Here is a 22,120-nt window from a genome sequence, read left to right as displayed (position 1 = left end):
AGATGGAGGAGCGTTGTTTTCCAACAATAGATGAGTTGCAGAAGTAGTGGCACGAGTGAATGAGAACTGTGGAAGGATATGTGGAGATTACTTGCATAAGTGTCAGGATGATAGCTCAGGGGCAACGTGCTTGCATTGGAAGCAAGACGACAAAGAGCAACACAGGTCCAATCCCTGGGTCAGCGCTTAGAAACCTTTGGGTGTTAAGCGCGTTATAAATAACATATCACAACATATCATGGATCGAGTTAAGTGAAACACCAGCAAAAGTACAGAGGTCAGCAGAGTATTCTTTGGCACTGTACCAACAGGAATGAGCAGTCTGTGTGATAAATCCCTCTTCATACCACATATGACTCAAGGCATAGCAACATTGATGAATGTGTATTCGGTGTGTGGAGAATATGTATACTTGCAGTTCCCACCATCATGGAGGGGTATATGCTTATAGACCATCCTGCACTCAGCAGTGTTGGTAGGTCCAGATTCACACCTGTCTGTTATCAATGTGTCTGCCCCAGAATCAACTAAGCCCTATAGAACAGGCATGTTCTTTGCTCACTGAAGAGTCATCGTCAAAAATGATCAAATTACCTGTCCATACACTCTTCTACCAAATTAAAGGCGATCCCTGATCAACATCGACTGTCCACTAAGACTGAAACATTTTTTACCTCCCTCCTGGTGCCAGCTATCCAGAATGCAGCTAATGCAAAAAGGCATGTGATCACTCGATGGGAATTTTGCAGATGGCGAACCACACAGAGTAGAGTCTCAATTACATTAAAACAGAATTGTGAGCAATACAGCTGAAAATCCTCCAGAACAGATACATTCTGGATTTGCTAATGGCTTACGGAAGGGGGTATCTATATGAAGATTGGCCTGCCTTACATATAAACCCCCAAACAACCCAGATAATGGATCTCTGTTCCAAGCAATAGGAGCACTGCATAAATTGAGAATCGCTATGAAGAAAGAAGCTGGGGTGAAAACCGATGATTGGTTTAATGCCATGTTTGCACAGACTTTGTCCTAGTTAGAAATCACTATAAAAATGCTGCTTCCTATTCTGTTTTTTCTGTCCATGATTTTTTGTTTGTGTCAAATGATCCTGGGGTGTCGCTTGATGATGTTGTCGAGAAGTGATGATGGTGTCAATGGGCGTGGGTAGAGCTGCCCCGCACACAAAAAACAAATACACCCATACTGATAGAGGGTTTAGGGATACCATGGATGATTAAAATAGAACGCCCACTAAACCCCCCCGGATGGTGACCATGTCCCCATCAGACCAAAATAACTATGTTCAGTTTTGGGTTGATTTGGCCGGATATTGAGGTTGTTGCTTCATGATGGGTACCACCAAAGAGCATGCACAATGGGGGTGGGTTATGTCATGTGTGCAGAGCATAGGTAATCCATGATGATAGAGAAGGTTAGTTAATGGGGTATTAACTAAAGGGGGATATTGGGATCCATAGATCCATGTCCAAGGTCCCAGCCGGGCAAAAAAGGTACAGGTTGAGAAAAACCGATTAGCACAAACTATCGCAGGAGCAGACTGAGGTTTGCACAGAAGAAGAAGCACATATTGTTTTGGTTAGGTCTGACACATATTATATACTCACAAATAGCAACATAGAATGAGCAACAAATGTATCACTGTTGTGGTTGTAGAGGTTATAACAAGACTGTATTAAAGGCCCAGTGTTTAGTTGTATTAAAAAAACATATGGCCAGAACTATAGTTTGTGGGAAAAGCTGAGGCTGGTGGAAGATGGAATCAGAAATGTGTTTTTGCATAAGGGAAGATAGTGTGGTAGCATGACAGAGGTATCACCATTTTGGAAGTTAAGGCCTGGTGTATTTTGAACAGAATCGCACGTGTGCCCTGATGTGGAGCCATAGCTCTCTTTAGTTAGCTTTAAAAAGCAAATCCCCTTTCCGTTTCCCCAGGAGAGAAGCCGAGGTCAGAAGCACCTGAGGTGCACATATAAACACTAATTGCTACCAGATGCGCGGCTCGAACGTGGTGGGAAAGAAATGTAAGCTGGTAGGGATGAGCCCTTTGAAGAAAACATTCATGAGAACAGGGCATAAGGTTTTATGAAGCCAAGGAGCCAAGCAAAGATTTAAGAGCACTACTGCCCTCCCCAAAATTGGTCCTCACATATGAATTACAAGTAGACACACACCTTAAGCAAACAAATCCCTGAAATTCAGACTCAAGAGCGGTGCCCCAGTCATATCATTATTCAGCAAATGGGCTTTAAAGGACATAAGGGGGTCTGTGTCTGGAACGTCCTGTGATTTGGGAAAGGAGGAGCAGAGGTGATGCCAATACATTAAGTACAAGGTCAGGGAGAAAACGTGAGTGCACTACAGTGTTGGGAATAATGAGAAGGCCTATTGTCTTATCAAAGCAGAGTTGGCTTAGACAGTTGTCTCTGCTCTTGTCTGCAACAGAGGGGTGTACATCATGTGCCAGTCTCAAACTATCAATAAACTCTTCTACTCGAGTAGCAAATCCCCTAACTGGATCTGACAATGACAGTGTAAAAAGACCACGTGCTAGGGGATTGGGTTTAGATAGTGTGTGACCAATCGGTCTAGACCTTTTTGCATGCAATAAACTTATTTGGCCATTTGCAATATTTTTGTGTGTTGATTTTTGGATCGATATTCTCTTACACCTATACACAATCCAGGATCCTGGATCCTCATACACATTTGTTTCTAGCAGCATTGGTGGTTTGAAGGCTGGAATGCGTATGGAGGGTGTTGGCTGCTTTTGCATTTCAAGTGGGAGTTTGTATACACAAATATAAACCAGCAGATGGTGGCTTTAAAGGTTCACTCCAAAGTTTTCTCAGGTGCAAATTCTCTCCTTAAATCTGTTGCTAATCATTGCTCATCTGCCTCCTCCCTATAAATGCTTCCCCTGAAATTGGATTTTAATTGGGGGGAAAGAGATGACCATCATTGTCATGGTCAAAAGCCTCAGTAGAAGCCATGGATATCTCTTTGCATTTAAATTGGCATGGGTATGGTTAGCCAATTCGACTACCATCACTACATGGCTCTGGCCTTCCATTTCACAACCAAGACTTGAAGTCTTTGACCATTTTATTGAATAAGGAAGCAAACATATTCCTTAATATGAGACATGCTAACAGGGGACAGCCATGTTATGATATACTAAGAATGGCTGCATTGTGATCAGAGTGAATGATATTTCCCTAGAGTTCAAACACTATCTATAATTGCTCTCCACCCATAATATATTTTCTTACAAGTGTTCACTTTCTTTTGATTTTATTTTTTAATGTAGCTAATATTTAGGTAATTTCAGGTCACTATAGTTCTTATAAAAAAAGGCCATGAAACAAGAATTTCAAACCTTGCTGCCACGGCGTCTCTATTTTTCAAGTCGAATGTTCAAATCTCTACACGTCCATTTCCATGCTCGTAAAGCATGTACAAATGTATATACATGTAAGAACTGCACAGAATGTGATTATACTTTTGGCTCCATCTACAGTACATTCCATGATTGTTGGTTGCTGGGGGCCAGCGGGCAGAAGAGCAGCATCTCAACAGGCCCTTGCCATGGGACACTGGAGAGTCAGACAGTGCTATTTTTTATGTTTATTTTTGTGGAAGACATCAGCTTCCCTAAAAGTGTTAACTGTGTCTGGATATTAAGTGGGTACAAGGATTATACAGCATTAACTCTGATAGCCGATACAGGGATTTAGGCAGGGCTGTTCCATTTGCTTAGTATTAGAAACAAAGTGCATATGCTTCTTGCACAGTTCATTGCATTTCAACTATGCTCAGTAATAATAACAGATTCTTTGCATACCACTGTGGATTAGACATATAAAGGGTTGTCCCATCTTTCTAAGTTGAGATAGCCCATCCATCAGTGTGCCAAAGTTCCTTTTTTCCCTTTGTTAGTTTATAATGTTTAGGTTAACGAAAGGGACCAGGGGAGAGCCATTGCTACCGCAACACATGAATGATTATTCCACACTGACCTTGAATAACTGCATCAATCTCACAGGTGGTAATTTTTGCTCCTCTCTTTTAGTGAATCCTAAACGCTCACACCAGAAAAAATACAACCCGCTAGGGAAAAAGGCGCAAGAAACTCTTGCAAGGATAATAAGTGTTTATTTCTACACAAATAGGTGCATCAGCAAAGAACTCTGCTGCCATAGAACGTTCTGCCCAAAAAGGGCACTATGTCTAAACGCCTAAATTGCATACAATATTATGATTGTGTAGGTACCTTTAGGATTACCCCATACCCCCATGTCTATTATAATTCTTCAAATTGGGCTTGCCTCACAGTAAAGTGCTTATCGGGGTGGAATGTGTTTGGTCCCTTCCCAACATTCCCTCCTTTTGTTAATTCTACAGTAAGGAACTACCCCATGCATGCACTCATTCTCCCTTCTCACTGCTTCCTCATATGGTGGCATCCTCTTTTGTGGTATCTAGGCCCTGCACACAGACCTTAAGCTTTCGCCTGATTGCACATATTCCTCAGGCATGCATGTCATATAAATATATCCCCCATTGCCTGCCAGATCCACCCATACTTCCACGTAATTCTCAGGGTCAGGAGGTGGAACAATAGTGGTGTGATACAAATGGTCTACTTCGCCTCCATAGGGCATGGGGATCATGTGAGGGATGGCGTGGTCAGTTTGCATTTCCCTATCTTTTGCATTGCAAGGTATCTTTGAAACCCCAATTGACACCATCATCATTGCGATCTAGGCACTGCTTTCGCACAACACCGGAGGCCCATTTGACAGGTACATAAGATGACCAAGAGGAACACAATGACGGGTAGCAGCATCTTCACGATGGCGCCTAACCAGGACAGGGCCCAATCGAATGCAACGTCGAGCCAGTCATTTCCCATTCATTCCTCCGTCTTTCATCATGCAAACTCCAAGACCATGTACGGCTGCAAATATGTTAGATAATGACCCGTTCTCTGCGTCTTCAGGAGGTACGAATGTTCAGGAGGAATCTCCAATTTTCCAGCACAAATTTCTTTATGTCGTCACCAACATATCGAGGACGTAGCTGTTCTGCATCAACTTTAATGAGGTTGAACCCATGCACTGTCTCATTTGCCAACTGAACCAGTTACCAGCATATCATTTGTAGCCACTTTGCATTGGCCGCTGCCTGAACGCCGGGTAGCCTCAATGATGCAAAAAAGGTTTCTGCTGAGCTAAAAAGTCTGTATTCATCAGGGATTTCCATGAGCAACACGGCTGAGTCTCTAGATAAATATTGAAAGGGGAATTGTGAGCACCAGGAACGTGTGGCTACCGCGCTGAGGCTTGCTTCTCTGTGGTTGGTGTGTATTTGCAGCCAGTTGTAAAACCCCAAGGGGGCCATGCTCGAAGCCCCTGGTGAGATGTTCTAGAGGGGTTGGGGATTTTTACAAAGTAGGCGCTGTACATACAATTCATATAAGGTAGAAGAATTGAATTGTGATTGTCATGTTTTGGTTACAACAAGTCACGACCACTTGTATTTTGCACAGTGTTTTTAATGTTACTAGGGTGCCGATATGTGTTTTGACCACTTGGGGGTCTTTATCAAGGCGAGTGGATAGTGTGGAAAAACATAGGTCTAGATAATCGTGATACTTGGCAACTTGATTGGCACTGAATAGTGGTTCCGAAGTGTGGGGGAAGCTCCAGATAGCTTCTGATTCTCTGGCCGGGTAGCCTATGCTAAATACAAGTGGTTGTGACTTTTTGTAACCAAAACATGACAATCGCAATTGAAGTTTTCTACATTATAAGAATTGTATGTACAGTGCCTATCTCTCGAAAGATAGTTTTATCTTTTCTTACTCCGCAACTTATCATATTGCCCTCTTCAGGGCAAGATGTGAAACTCTGTTGGTGGTAACGTATTTTCTTCTCTGCATGTGGGGGAAATGGTCAGGGCTGTATATTGCTGAGGTCAGCGAAGAGTAGCCCCACCATGATAGCAGGAGGTGCAAGTACGCCTGTTGGCCCCAGACCCAGTAGTAATCCATCACAGCTGCTGTGCCCCTCTTCAGGTCTGGAAACAGGAGGGTCTTGTTGCATTGCTAGTTAGATCTGATAAAAATAGTTCCTTCATTGTGGAAGCAAAGTTCATACATTTCTTCTTGGTGCACTTACACAGGTTTTTCCATTGCTGCAAATCATATCAACTTTGTAATGTGCTCTGTCCAAATTTATGCACAGGTTGCTTCCACTCGTGCCTGGATTTCCTCTTCATATCCCAGGAGGCAGTCTGCCAAGCAAATCAGTGTGGTCTCTTGCCATCTATTGTTTATATATTTAAGTCCTTGGATCACCAGATATGGTTGTTGCAGGCATGTAATGTCTCTCGGATTATCGTTACAGTGCAGATGATCTGGATCTATGAGCTCTAGTCGCACTATGTGTGCCTGGAAGGTGCCTTTAACCCTACATGGTGCAAGATGAATCAGGCACTGTGCCTCTATGATCGGTTTTTCTTGTGGTACTAATATTGTGGGTACTCCAGATGTATGCGGTATTGGTGAAAATACTTAGTAACTGCCATTTGCAGTTTCTCTCCCTACCACACTTATATTCATATACCAACTGTTGGTCATCTCAGGGTGCCACACATCTTCCATAGCATCAAGGCCTAGGCAATAATAGGCATCATACTTCACCCTTCGTGCTTACTGTTTTGTCAGGTGATCTCCCAGGGGGTCGGCAGGGCCGTCCGCAGACCTAAGGGGGTAGGGAGGCCCCAACTCCTCCCGCAGTCCCCAATGAGTATGAGACACACACAAGAGCAAGACGTTACTGCTGTTTATTAGAAAACGGCAGGGACAGGTTCTGGCATCCTAGGTCATCCGGGAACACATCTCACAAGAGTGGGCTCGCACGCCCCTTTTTAGCATGTGTGACGCTTCATTGTGCGTCACCTGGGAAACTTCCCCCAAAACCCAATGCCACCTCGGGTTGTCTCCCCGAGTAATAGGGTTAGTATAGATAAATATAGGTAAGTTATTGGTTGGTGGAGAAGAGGTCAGGTGGTACGCTTGGGCCGTCCCTAGAAATGGTTACACCAAAAATGCTACATGGAACAGGTTAGTGATTGGCTAGGTTGTAGTGCCATCAGTGGTTAGCCCCCCGTGTCCTGATTGGTTCATCCGCGAGCCCCCAAGCCTGGGACCATTGTTGTTCCCAGCTCACAGTGTACCTGATGTTAGAAACAATGTGTGACTATGTGTCAGCGGAGGACAATGGACAGGTTTGCCATTAGCTGCAGTAGCGCTTCTTACCGCCGTCAGTGTCCAATTTGTCACTTCATTGTTGCAGTCTGTGTCCCAAACGTGAGACCCCAGAGTTTCCCTGGTCCTTGGTACTTGACACTGCATCAGGTCGGCTTGGACACGTGTGGTGAGACCGTGGCTGGAGCAGAATTATGAGCATTTGATTTGTATTTTGCCTCTGAGGGGCGGTTAGCCACAGCAGGTGTAACCTTGGCTCGGGGCGTGCCGCATGTAGGCTGCAACTTTGTGGCCTTGGCTGTGAGGCCCATGCATGATAAGAGCTTTGCAGCTCTGTCCGAACTGCTCTGGGCCTGTGGCTTTTGAGTTTGCGGCCTACTCTGTGGCTGAGGCCTACGTTGGCCTGATACATGAGAGGCGGCATATGGTTCACACCATGGGGGTCGCAGTGAGCGGCAGGGGTCCCTATACATGAGTGCCTTATGTTGTCGTGGTTATAGTAGCGATGAAGCATTTGTACACAAGCTCTTCTTGCGTCTTGCATTTCTGTGGTGCTGTAGCTTAGCCTATGTGAAAAAATAACAACGACGCATCAGTGTGTGTAAACGGTCTGTTACATCATGGTAGTGAGTATGTTCTTCGTGTAAGATTGGTGTGGGTCTGACCAGTTGTGCATGGTGGCACATGTGTTACCGTCCGTCGGCTATGTCGTCATGGCATCTCTAACGGTGGTGACTTTCATTGCTGCTGCGTTAGATGAGTTGATCCATATGGTCTATGTCAGCTTCGCCAGAGGTCCCAGCATGTGGCTTGACTGACAGGCAGTTTCCCTGGCCACGAGGGGCATGGCCATGGTAGATGTTGACGTCTGGGGCATCTGTGAGCGAGTCAAATTCTTCTCGTGGCGGGTGCTTAGGCATGACGATCTAGGCCATGGTCTGGCTGAGAATCGGGGCAAGGGGACGTCCCATTTCCCCTCATTAGTCCCCCCTCTGGTCGACTTGTCCACCACAAAATTATCCACTCTCTTGTCTCCTCTCACTCGCCATACCTTTGTTATTCCCACAAGTGTCCGTATCTGTCCACATGGTCTTCGAAAGACCAATACATATAAACACATCCACCACTGGGTTTGCAGTAAACCCACTTCCCAACGTAGTTCTTCGGGTTTCTAGGATTTTCAACTTTAATTGATGGGGGGTACAGGTCTGCTTCCACTATTTGTTGACGCAGTCGCTCACATTCCTTGATGATAATGTCTGCATTCTTGTCATCTTCAGCTGGCATTAGGATGTGCATACCTATCATTTCCTCAGCAGTGTGTTTAGGTCTTGTCTTCCATACCTTCATTCCCATTGTAGCAACCATTCCTAAAATCACACAACCTGCTACTATTTTGAGGCCGCCTGATAACCAAGATGGCATCCAGGACCAGATATATGAAAACCAGCTACCGTCCTTCTTCACTCCTTTTGCTTCATCTTCCATCTTGGCGTGCATCTGGGCAAGCTGTGATACTGCCTCCGATAATGTACCGTTATCTTCATCATTGGCAGGGATAAATGTGAGACATGAACTTCCTATTTTTGCACAAACACCTCCTTCCATTGCTGTTAAGGGGTCCAGTATATATATATTTTGTAGGGCCACCATTCGTATTACTCTTAGTTCTTCCATTATTGCGTTGAATCCGTTCACTGTGGAGTTGATTGTCAGCATGAGCTCCCACCTGGTTATCTGCAACCATTTGGCATTGTTGTATGCTTGTACTCCGGGATGTATGATGGAGGAGAAGAACATTGCTGCTCTGCTGAATAACCTGTGTGCTGGTGGAATGACACTCAGGGCTGTCTCTGATTTTCCCCACAAGTAGTTTCCTGTCAGTGGTTCTCCTTGTCTCTCTACTCTGGAAAGGCGTACTGTGCTGTTCCCTTGTTTCCCTCCTACCATCCTCAGTGATCTTCTCCTTCTTTTATTTCATTTTTGGGAAATTTTCCAAGTTAACGTGCTTCTGTGGTATCACCAGTGATGTTACGTTGATGTGTACCATAGTGAATACTCCATCCCACATTGGCGGCAGGCTGTGTTATGCTCTTGCTGCACAGGCCCAGTAGTGATCCATTAGTACAGCTGTTCCTGCACCCCCCTCAGGAATCTTCACTATTCTCTTGCATCCTTCATTTGTTCCAACGTCTATCTCTCTGTCATGCTGGTAACACCGTGTCGGTGCTGTCAGTGGGAGTATTGTTATTGGTTCCTCTTCTTTATCTAACCACGTCACCAGTGCAGCACTCTTCGTCCTTTCTTCATAGCACTTGTCATTTTCTCCTTGCACTTTCACCACGGGTGACATTGCCAATGTCAGCATCTTGCTTCCTGCAACTCCGTCCACCCATCCATCCTTTGTGAGCACCTTCCCATATATCAGTATCAATGGTCTTTCCCAGCATCCTGGTTCACCGGAAACCTCTTTTGCATACCACTCACATGGTAGGTAATCCACTGTTACTTCTTGCATTTCTCCTTTTTGTGGTCCTTCTGCTATATACTTGAGTCATTTCGTCTCTTGCCAGGAATCATCATACATGGGGAGTGTTTAAATGAAGTTGTTCTCATACGGGTATGTCTGAGTGTCGCCCTTTGCCCTTGGAATCCGCCTCTCGTTTGGAATAATGCTAAGTATAGCAAGCATTCAGCAGTTGTTGCAGGCACTTCTGTGGCAACAAATGTTCTGGAAGCGCTCATGGTGTAGGGGATCATTGAACACACATAGCAGTTGTCCTTTGTCGTATCCTTACCAATTTTCGACATGTGCTTATACCACATGTTGTTGGAGATGTGTGCAGATTATGTGAGATATGTGTCAACCCCGTTTACATCACTGGATATGCTACGTTTGTTCCTCTTAATGTTTTGCCCCGTACTAGTTGTACCACCTGACACAGTGTTCCTTGCGGGCATTTGGGGGGAAATATTAGTAGTGGGAACTGCAGCCACATAGAAAGCATAATATGCCTGCCAGACAGCGGCAGTAATCAGGCCAGTGGTCAAAATATTGTTATCATTTTAATTACAGTTGCTAATACCACTGGCAATAAAATGATACCTTTGCTTCTGTCCTGCAGCTACTGTAGATGATATAGGTGCCTGCCTGGACATTTCTGAAGGTATGCGTTATTTTGTTAGTATTGTTTAGTTAAGCACTGCGTATTAGGCAATCGTTCAATGCCCAGGCGAAATGTTCTTCCCACGCTTTCCTTACCGTCCTATCTCGTAGGGCTGGTAGTGCTTCGTGGAGGTGTGGAAATGATTGAGTAGTTATTATAAGAAATGTGTTATAGTATACACAAATCCTTCTTCTTTTTAAGTATTTTGGTCTTTTTATAACATATACAAACTGATGTGATATGGCTTCTGGGGTGTTGTCGTCTGCGGTCAGCATTTACCTCTGGGCAGTGACTCTGTTTCTGTTTTATATATATGCTTTGCTTTTACTGCAACCACAATAACAATACGCAATTCCTGCACGTGCGAGACAAAAAGAAGAGAGCATGCACATGTTACACAGTGTGGTGTATATTAGATACTTTTGTCAATGTCCTTTAATGGCTGGTGGCTAGGGTGTGTTTACTTAATGCTAAGTCGATTTGTTTTGTTGGGACCTTGTAATCATGGGGTGGCCTATAGGGCGTTAGTGTCTTTTTGGGTGTTTTGATCTTGGGTGGCGGCTATTCCTGGTGCCGTTGCTGAAGCGTTGGCCCTTTCGCTGAGGAGAGGCAGGGTCAGTGCTTTGCAGGGCTTGATGTTGTGCAAGTGAGTCCAGGCCTCTTTGCCCATGAGCTTCCCCGCCCTGGGGGCTACTTTTTTAACCAGATAAGGGCCTGTGAAACATGGACTGCTCCACGTTTGCCGAAAGTTCTTTAATAAAACTGTATCTTCTTCTTTTACTGTCCACTGTGTTGTCTCTTCTTGTTCCTCGTTGGTGGCTTCTCCTTGTTGATCGTTCTTCGACCCTCCCTGTTTCCGTTTAAGCTGCACTAGTAACCAAAGAACAGACCTATTTGTGCATTTCATTAGCAAAAACATTACTAGTTGATTGGCAATCAGTTGTGGCCCTTGATGGTGGTGTGAGTGGGAGGTGCATTTGGCGTCCAGTTACCACCTCATGGGGTGTGAGGTGGTGATCTGATCCTGGTCTATTCCTCAGTTCAAACAAGGCCAAGGGGAGGCAGTAGAACCAACTCTTCTTGGTTGTTTGCTTAATTTTTTCTATTTCTTCCTTTAGGAGGCCGTTGAGGCATTTGCATATGCCATTTGCTTGGGGGTGGTACGCACATGCAAACTTATGCTTGATCCCTAAGAGAGCGGTTACATATTGGAACAGTTTGTTAGCGAAATGAGGGTCATTGTCTGACCGTAATACTTTGTACACCCCCCACCTTGGGAAAACCTCCCTCACCAGGAATTTTGCTGCTCTAAATGCATCAGCATGAGAGCATGGACTGGCCTCGATCCATCGTGAAGATGGGCACACCACTACAATCATGTATCTGTAGCCTTGACATACATTGATCATGTCAACGTAGTCAATATGGAGGTGCAGGAAGGGTCATTCAGGCCGGGGTATGGTACCTTTGATCACTTGCAGCTTATGACCAGCCGTGAATTGCTGGCATGTAAGGCAATTACTGATGAAATTAGTGACATGTGAGTTTAACTCAGGACAGAACCAGTTTTCTTTTATTTGTGCTGCAATTACCTCTTTCCCTATGTGCGTGGGATGGTGCAATTGTGTCAGAGCTATTTTTCACAGTGCTAGGGGCATCACTACTATCCCTGTGTTGTTCTGGCGTCATGCTGCACCTGTGGAAGAATACCCATCCTTCATCAGCATTTGTCTTACCCCTCCCTTTTGTTTTTGTTTTTCTGGGAGTGTCCATATTTCACCAAAGTATGCAGCATGTTTAGCATGTGCATCAGCTGCTTTGTTGCCCGTGGATATTGGGTCATCACTAGTGGTGTGAGCCTGACACTTCACAATTGCTACCTCTTCTGGGTAATTAATTACTTCAATTAATTTGGCCAATAGGAGAGCATGTTGTACTGGTGTACCATCAGCTCTCCGCAATCCTCTCCTTTCCCATTGTAATCGAAGATGATTTTTCTACTGCAAATGCTGCAGCTGCTAGGCTTTGTTTGCATGGGAAATGTCCCATCATTACATGGGCCAAATGGCCACTGTAAAAGGCCACTGGCTTGTGTCCCATGCCAGTCTTTTGAGTCAGTACTGCTTTCATTACTGCTGAGTCACAATGTGAAAAGATGTAAAATTCTTTTTGATATTTGGGGGTGGCCAGTACTGGTGCAGTTAAAATAGCATTTTTCAATTCATTGAATGCTTCTGTCATTTCTCGTGTCCATTCCAATTTCATTTGCCCCCTCTGTGCCTTTCTGAGTGCCTCGAGTAATGGTCCTATGTATGAGCTGTAATCAAAGACCCATGCCCTGCAGTAGTTGCATAGACCAAGGAACTGCTGTAGTTCTCTCACTGTTTGTTCTTTGCTCTTTGTGGTGCAATGTTCCTTCCTTTTTGTGAAATGATCTGTCCAATGTAAAGTACTTGCTCTTGTCAGTACTGCAGCTTCTCCTTGTCTACCTTGTATCCTTTCTCAGCTAAGACTGTGCGTATTTTGACTGAGTCTCTCCTACACTTTCCCTCAGTTGAGCTGCATATTATAATATCGTCAACATATTGCAGCACCATGCTTTCCATCTCTATGTTGGCCAGATCCATTTGTATCACCCTGTTAAAGATTGATGGCAACTCACAATACCCCTGTGTGTGGCAACCTAGTGTGTTTCCACTTTGTATTGTGGTATGTGAAACTTGTTAAGTCTTGCAAATCAGGGTGCAATGGGATGAAGAAGAAGGTGTTTTTGAGGTCGATCATGGTGAACTGTGACACCTCTGCTGGAATTCCGCACAGTATCGTTGATGGGTTGGCTGCAACAGGGTACTATGCTTCCACAATGTGGTTGAGAGGCCCTAAATCTTGGATGAAACTCCAAGACCCCCCTTTTGCCTTACGAACTGGGTACACTGCCGTGTTGCATGGTGACTCTGATGGTACTAGTATACCTCTTTCTATTAGGGCTGATATGGTCTCATATATCCCTTCATCAGCTTCTTTTGATAGTGGGTACTGTTTCATCCTGGGCAGCATTACCCCTTTCTTTAGCTTTATTTGCACACCCCCAATGCTCTTCATGCAACCCACGTCATAGGGACTAGTTGTCCATAACGATGCGGGTAAAATGGTACCTTGGTAGGGCAGGGCACCTCCAGTGCCATTGCCATTTTTTGAGCTACGTCTTTGAGTGTTACCCTCAGCCAAATATGCACACTCATATCAAACACCATTTCCCCATCTTCTTTGTCATCAGAGAACAGTTCCTCATCTGATACCTGTGTAAGCCTGCATCCTTCTGCCAAAGCTATCACTGCTTGCCATGCCTTCCCTTCCCCATCCTGGGCGTGTACTGCAATGTAGTCTTGCTTCCCAACAATACCCTCCATGTCCACTGAAAAGATAGGGCCAGGAGAAAGGATGAACATAGAAACATAATGATAGAAAGGGTGAGAGAGACAGAGAGACAGAGAGATAAAGAGAGATTTTATAAACAACATGTATGTTTAAACAGCTGTGCGTGCGCATGAATAAAATAAGGGGCAAAAGGACCTGTACTAGCTGGCGATATAGTTGGAGCTGAGGTAGGTGGGCCGTGTCAGGAGCCCTCAATGAGTTTGTGTAATATTTGGGGGTGCCCTGTGGACATCAGAAAGTTGAATCCAACAGCAATGGGGAACATGAAATCTGGGGTTATTCCATTTTCAAACAAAACTCCAGCCCTTTTTCAGCATGGTGCAAATCTTAGTTTTCTCTTGATAAGGCCATTGATCATCTCCGTTAACCTGGTGGTGTTAAATTGAACACATCTGGTGCTTAATGCCAAGTAGTGCTGTGATCTCTTTAAAGAGCTCATTGAAAAAATGTGTGCCGTTATCAGAATGTAACACATCGCACATACCCCATCGGGGGAAGACCTCACGGACAAGAAATGTAGGTGCACATTTGGCATCCGAGTGTGCACAAGGTCCTTTCTTAACCCACTGTTAAAAAGGCCAGACCACAACAATCAAATTTCAAGACCCATTGCATCCTTCCTCCATGTCTGCATAATCTATGTGTAGCTTGCGGAACGGCCCAATAGGGCGTGTCAGAGTGCCCCGTAAAGTTCAGAGCGTCATGCCTGTGCTGAAACTTTGACAGGTGGTGCAGTGTATGCTAATAGATATTGGGCACAAACCAATCTTCCGGTATGTCAGTGTCACGTCCCCCGGTTTCTTAGGTTATTCTTATGCCCAGGGGAGAAGCCCGTGGCGTTTAACTTGGCGTTTGCGGCAACGCCGACGCCACCGCCGGTAACCAACTACATCTCCCAAGAGGACGATGCCCGCCAGGAACCTTTGGAACGCTTTCTACTTCTTTTTGCGTGCGTTCCACGCCTCGATTGCATTTCACTTCCTATAATTGGCCACGCCCCCAACAAGCCGGTGCTCCTAAACCATTGCGTTACGCGAGCTACGCTCTTGGATTAAGTTCCTTCTCCCCTTTTTCCTTGCCTTTCTGGTTCCTGAAATTCTACGCTTACCTTGGACTTTGGACCTTTGTTATCGTCTCCTTGGTTCTGCCTTAGACCTTCGTTTGATCAACTCCCCTGCTCGACCACGGAATACACCTCGGACTGATTTTGGATTCTGCTTCTCATCTCTGGTTTCCGGCCCCCTTCAACCCCGTAGTCTTCAAATCACTCCTGGCCACCCGCTCCCCGAGTGGAGAACCTCACTTCTTGGTTATTGTTGGGACGCTTTGCTGTGCTCATCATTTGTGGGATTATTTGGGACGCTTTGCTGTGCTCATCATTTACTCCGCCCCCTTGGATCTTGAGACACTTGGCTTCACTCCTTGGATAGTGGGACGCTCTGCTGTTTTCTTTGCCTATTTGCTCTTGGAACATTTGATTTTGTTTACACTCATTGGAATGGGGGACACTCTACTGTTGACATCACCAATCCATCATTGAGGGAAGTCTATGGTCCCCCTTCATTCTAGCCCTGACCTTCACGCACTCCCATTCTTGTGTATTGTCACAAGTAGGTGTTCCGCTGAAGGAAAAGAATACACAGGTAAGCTTGTGGGGCTCGGAGGGGGTAGAGGGACTGGAATTGTCAACAAACGGTATGTAATATTTGCTTTGTTTGTTTTCTTCCCTCTAGCTCCGCTGTGCGTTCTGCCTTTTTGCCTGAGCCCTTGGCCTGACAGGTGTTTCTTTTCCCTGCAAGCTGTGCTCTCAGGAAGGAAGTCTGGATTACTTTAGCGGCATCTAACCCAAGTGATTCCTCAGACTCATCGTGGAACCCTCGAACCGCGACAGTCAGCTGCAATATCATATGCTACTTTGAGCTGTGGGAGGGGTGGTGGAGTTGGTCGAAATATATTGCTAACAGCTCCTGAGGCATTGCTGCTTTACCAGTGCACTCCTGTCTCCATTTCAAATCAGTCGGGACTGCTTGTACACTATGTTTACCCATGGTTCCTTCTCTTCATTTGGTGCTTTGCCTTGCAGTTCAATTAGCAGTGCAATAGGCACTGCAGTATACAGAGTGTTCTGCAGATTATCTGAAGGGGTGGTCACAGGTGTGGGCACCAGGAGATAGGCCGCCATTTCAGTCGCTGCATCTGCGGCATGGATTCCCAGTGTTATTTTGTCTGTGTTATTGGTGTGGGCGGCACACTTAGCCACCACTACAGAGGGTTGGGATAATGCAGAGATCAATATGTCTAACAATGCGGCATATTGAACTGGGGAACCGCCGCCCTTGGAAAAAACCTCCTTTTCCACCGTGATAGACCGGCATGCACTGTTGTAGGGGCATGTGCTGATTTGGGATAAATATACACGTGAAGCCCCTGCAATGCTCTCAGCGCTTCAATGAGCGCTTACACGGTCCTTGTTGCCCTGCCCAGGGGTAGCACAAACCCTTCACCCTGACTGAGGTTTTGGGGTATATGATTTCTGGGAACACACACAAGTCTGCAACACTAGCTTGGAAGGAGGGTTAGGGTTCATTTAGTGGATAGCTAGGGGGAAGTCGGGAAACCGGAAAGAGGGTTGAGGAGCGGTTATGGATAGATGGGGGAAGTAGGGTAAGTACTGCTCCTCAGCTGCTGCTGTTCCAGAGAGGCTTCCACCCCTTCCTCATTTACACCGGACACTGTTTTCCCCAGTGAGACTTTCCCCTTTCTCATGTGCAGAACACACTGAAGCCCCTTACACATTCACACACTCTGTACCTCACAGGCATATGCAATACCAATATGCAATGCCCAGGTCAACATGGATTACACGAGTCCGTAATCACGGTTGAGTTTACTTAACAAGAACTATGGGCTTAACAATAACAAAAAAGCAAAAAAACACTTAGCTTAGTGTAGTGTCCTGGTTCCCTCTGGAACGCAAACCGTGTCTTCTGTGATGAAAGCGGCAGCAAAAGAAAGCTGTGCGAGAATGGTGGCAAAGACTGTATCTTGTGAGCAGACATACACCTTTAATGTGTGCTTAGTGGTTTAGAGGTTAATGAGCTGCACAATGTTCTGAAATATGCAGGTTTAGCGGTTTAGGGGTTAGTGAGCCACTGAATGTTATGACTCTGAGCTGGGTTCTGCAATGCCCCAATAGTAGCACTACTAAGCACTCTGATTTCTGCAATTGCATAAGCGCCTTCCCCTGTGTGGGCTTGTTAGTCAGGAGTTATCAAAGGATGCAGGCTCAGGGGTCGCATGCTGCACGAGGGGTGTGCCCAGACTTATCTCTACTGGTGGTGAGGCTGGAGGGATCAGGTGGGGGCTTGGCCCCTGCACGCTTTCCCGCCCTGGTGCTGAGTGGGACTGAGTGGGGCACTGTGCCACAGCATGCCACTTATGTGCACTGGTAACAGGGGCCGGATGACTCCAGTGGGGGCTTGGCCCCTGCATGTGTCTGCTGATCCAGCCCCTTTGCCTTACCCTAAGTGATTCCCCTTCCATGTCCCCAGACATATTTTTCAGTTGTCGAGTGGCCGGTAATCCTGTCGGTGGGGTGGGGCCCCTTGCACATGCTCAGTTTGCTGGAGCTCAGCTCTGCACATCTTGTCCTGAAGGGATCTCGAGCGCAAGCCCCTGGATGGGGCTGCACATGCATAGTTGGTGGTACACGCCCAAAATGGCCACCGATTTGTATCATGGGGCTTGTAGTTATCACATTGTTTCAATAGTTATGTCTGCAATGAGGGCAAAATATCATAATGTATTGATGTCAATGCCGTTTTGTATGTTGCTGCTTCAACAGCATGCCAGCTTTATGTTGTTGCTGCTGTCCTTGCCCTTGATTCTTGTCCTTGCCCTTGATTCTTGACATTCTTCTGTCCCTGCCCCTAATTCCTGACAAGTGCTATGAGCTCCGCTGCTTGGGCCAAATAATGCATCAACAACCTTTTCATAATCAATGTCTCATATTCACCCACCTCAAGGCGCACCACTGCATGCCTGTATGTGTCTATCCCAGTTTCTGATCAATTGTTGCTGACCCGTAAATGAAAAGAACCTCCCTCTCCTCCAATGGGCTGTCTCTTGCCTTGGGGATGTCATCTTCCTCCCCTTCATACGTTACACAGTCATGCATTGCTAAGTCCTCCTATGTACACATTTCTGTTAAAAAGGTTGCAGGGTTCACTGTTTTGCATTGCAAAATATGGATGTTGCAGCTTTAGAGGATAACTTCATACGCTGAAGATCTTTGTGTGGTCAGGGTAGATTTTGCTCTCTCTAAAATGGCGAACATTGAATGTTCTACATACAAAGTGAGGGAACATCCCATCATGATTGTGGAACTTTTTTCTGTCACAAACACAGCTGTCGCAAGTACTTGCTTGCACACCAACTGTCCTTGCATCACTGAATCCAGTGTGCCACTGTAGTAGGCCAATGGCTTGTGGCCCATCAAACTCCTCTGGGTCAACACTGCAGTCATGAGTTGACCAATAGAATGTGAGAATATGAAGAATTCCTATGTGTAGTCTTGGGTGGCAAGCACTGTCGCTGTGTATATCACTACTTTTAAATCATTACATATTTTAGCGTGTTGGCTGTCCACTCAACCTTGCTATTGCTTTTGTGTGCTTCCTTGTGGGCCTGCAGGAGCGGCTTGGTGTATGCTGCATAGTCTAAAAACCATGCTCTGCAGTAGTTCCATACCCCTATAAATTTCACCATGTCTTTCAATGCTATGGGTTGGTGGGGTGGCGTGCAAAGACGCTGCTCTGTCTGGTATGATTCTTTTGCTGTTCGCTGATATTAACTGACCTAGATACATCACTTCCTGCTGGCAGTACTGTAGTTTGGCCTTGTCAACCTAGTACCCCGTCCGGCCAGTAGTTTCAGGACTGTGATAGAGTCTCTCCGGCAGTGCTGCTCACTGTCACTACATACAAGCAAATCATCCACATACTGGATGTTCATGCTGGATACTTGAATGTTTCCTAAGTCAGCGTGCAATATTCTGCAAAAAATGCTTGGGCTCTCGCAGTACCCCTGTGGCAAACGCGTATGTTCGAAGTGTATTCCGCCATGGGTAAATGCTGTGAGATACTGTGAATCGAAGTGCAAGGGTATTGAAAAGAAGACCTTCTTTAGATCCACCACTGTAAAGTGGTTTGCTTCATTCGGAATACTATATAAAATGGTGGCGGGGTTAGGGACCACAGGAAATTCTTTCTGTCCCACATCGTTTAGGGGCATAAATCCTGGATCAATCTCGAATTGCCCCCTTTGATTTTTTCACAGGTTAAATAGCCGTGTAGCACAGGGATGTGGGTGTCACTATAATACCTTGATTGAGCAGGCCCTGTATCGGGTGTCTAATTCCCTCCTCTGCTTTTCCTGATAGTGGATACTGTTTCACCTGGGGTAGCACTGCCCTTGCTTTTAATGTCATGTATACCGGGGTTACTTCCTGTAATAGACCAACATTGTGTTGATTGGTGGTCCACAACCTCTCAGGTACATGCAATAGGTCTGCTTCAATGAAAGTGGGTGGGGCCACAACAGCCATCATGGAACATTACACTCTTCGGTATTGCTTCATAATTTCGCTGGGGAAACAAATCTCCATTATTATCTTCATCACTGTCATTATTTTCAAACAATTCTGCATCTGTCACTTCCTTCAGGGGTACAGTGGGCTTAATGCAAAGCACTGTGTGCCACTGGCTCCCCTCCCGGTCTGTCCCAAGTACGGCCACTCTCTTCGCTGACACCACCAACCCTTGCAGGTCTCCAGGCAATATTGTGCTCACCACCAACTCTGGGGACACCAAAGGGCAAAAGGTAAACTCTGTTGGCACTCCAACAACTCTTGGCAATCTGTGGCACCGCCTCCATAAGCACTGTTTCTCCACAGATAAACATGCCCAGGTCCACGGGTATCCCATGGACCACTGCCTTCCTTGCCATTGCATGTATGACCACCTTTGCTCTTATTGCGCACATCCCATGCATGGCACAAACAATGCCTTGATCTGTGAATGAAATCGTCATGTTCAACCAGTTGAGCAGGTCCCTGCCCAACAGGTTGACAGAGCTTTCCGAATACAGTAAGGGAGAATGCACCACCTTTCCATCCACCTTTAAGTCCAGATCTTTAGTGTATGGAACTGTAGAAATCTCCCAGAGAAGCCCTGCATGTCAAGAGTTTTGCCTGATAGTGTGAAGTCCCCCTCTCTGATGCACCATTTTGCTGCACCTGAATTGACAATAAAAATAAATTGTTTGTTTCCTATATCTGTCCCAACCAAGGGTTCCTCTTCAGGGTTGGAGGTCATTGACAGGACTGGACACACAGGAGTTCTATGTGGGCTGTCTTAGTCAGGATTTGTGTTTGCCCTGGGAAATGAAAAGGGGTTTCCCCCCACCATGGCTGCACCCCATTTGGTGCTCAGGTAAGTGGGGTTGTGGAACCTCCCTGCTGGAAGGTGTGCTAAAGTGTAAACTGTTGTACTGTGTGATGCTGTTGTGCTGGTAGGCCAGGTATCTGTGGTGGTAACTGGGTGTAGTCCTGGTGTACCTGGTATGATATAGATGTAATTCTGGGCGTGGGCCTTTGTGGGAGCCTCTGGGGTGATGGGCCGTAGTTATACCTAGGGTTTCCTGTTTTAGGGGTTTATTTTTTTTTTTACTTTTGGGGGTGTTTTGTCCAGTGTTTTCAAAACATTTCAGAATCTGTGTTTATCAGTGTTTTCCCATTTGCCCCTTTAAAAAAATTGCAGACAACTGTTTTTCCAGGTGTAAACACAGAAATATTATTTAATTGCCTCATTGTGTCTATATGTAGGGTAATATCTCAGTTCACGCTGTTCTAAACAATTTCAAGTTAATCCAATAATCTGTTGCATTCTTACAAGACCCAAACCCTTCAGTTATCCTCCTAATCTTCGAGGGAAGACGGAAGGGTCCTGGGCTTGCAGGGATGCACCGTGGGCCCTGCAGTTATCCCCCCAACACAAGCCAAAAAGGCAATGTGAAGGAGACACCTGAACCCATTAAACAATCACTTTTTAGAAGGATACATGGACCCAGATTATTTATTTATGCAATTGTTGTCAGAAATGATCCGGGTCCATGTACCAGACATACAGCAACACTGGTGCAAACTATTACCCGCAAAATGAAGTAACTCATCACCAGTGCCATGGAAGTGAAATTGATATAGTTAGGAAAAGAAGCAGCATGAAAGACATATCGCTGTTTCAATCTATTATTTTTTACCTTTACTGGGCTAGCAGGGACGCACCGTGGGCCCAAACGGGTGTCTGTACGTCCCTGCAAGGCCGCACCGTGGGCCGCAAAGTGCACCCGCTTGGGCCCACAGTGCGGCCTTGCAAGGCCAAAACCCTTAATTTATCCCCCCAATCTTCAAGGATTGGGGGCATAACAGAAGGGTCCTGGGCTAGCAGGGATGCACCGTGGGCCCAAACGGGTGTCCGTTGCGGCCCACGGTCCGGCCCTGCAAGACTGAAACCCTTCCGTTATCCCCCCAATCTTTGAGGATTGGGGGGATAATGAAAGGGTCCTGGGTTTGGAGGGACACACTGTGGACCCATGGTGCAAAGGAGGGCTTTGTTGGCCTGTACTGAATTTGAACCTGTGCGCACTTTCTGACTTCTATAGAGAGAGCGAGTGAGAGCGAAGAGCAAGAATAGAGAAATCGAGTGGCAAAGGGTGTGTGCGAGAGAGAGGGGAGAGTGAGCAAGAGTGTTAAAAAGCTGAACAAACATTACGTACCTCAGATACTGAATGGGGTGGGGGGTCGTGGACAGGCTGCAGGCTGGATCCTCTGACTGACGGCGGACAACGCAAAACAAAGAGGAAGCTGGGTCACTCGAGACTCTGGCTGCTGTCAGTGCTCTGGTGACATTGGGCGTTTTTAAGCACACGCAGTTTGCAATGCTGTCAATTTGACATTCGGCCACAAGGGGGCAATGGTGCATAATCATTTCAGCTATAAAATACAACTGTTTCACAGAGCTGCCAGGATAGCTCACTAGCAACGCTTTTGTCTTGAATACAAGAAAAAACAGTTGCAAATCCCGCTCCCGACACTTAGTAAGTATGTTTTGTTTTATTTTATTTGTAACGCGCACCATCCGGCCCGGAGGCATCAGGGCGC

This window comes from Ambystoma mexicanum, chromosome 7q (genome assembly GCF_040938575.1).
Source record: "Ambystoma mexicanum isolate Mex_15411 chromosome 7q, UKY_AmexF1_1, whole genome shotgun sequence".
NCBI lineage: Eukaryota > Metazoa > Chordata > Amphibia > Caudata > Ambystomatidae > Ambystoma > Ambystoma mexicanum.
The sequence above is the reverse complement of the archived record's forward strand: the minus strand, read 5'-3'. Positions refer to the sequence as shown.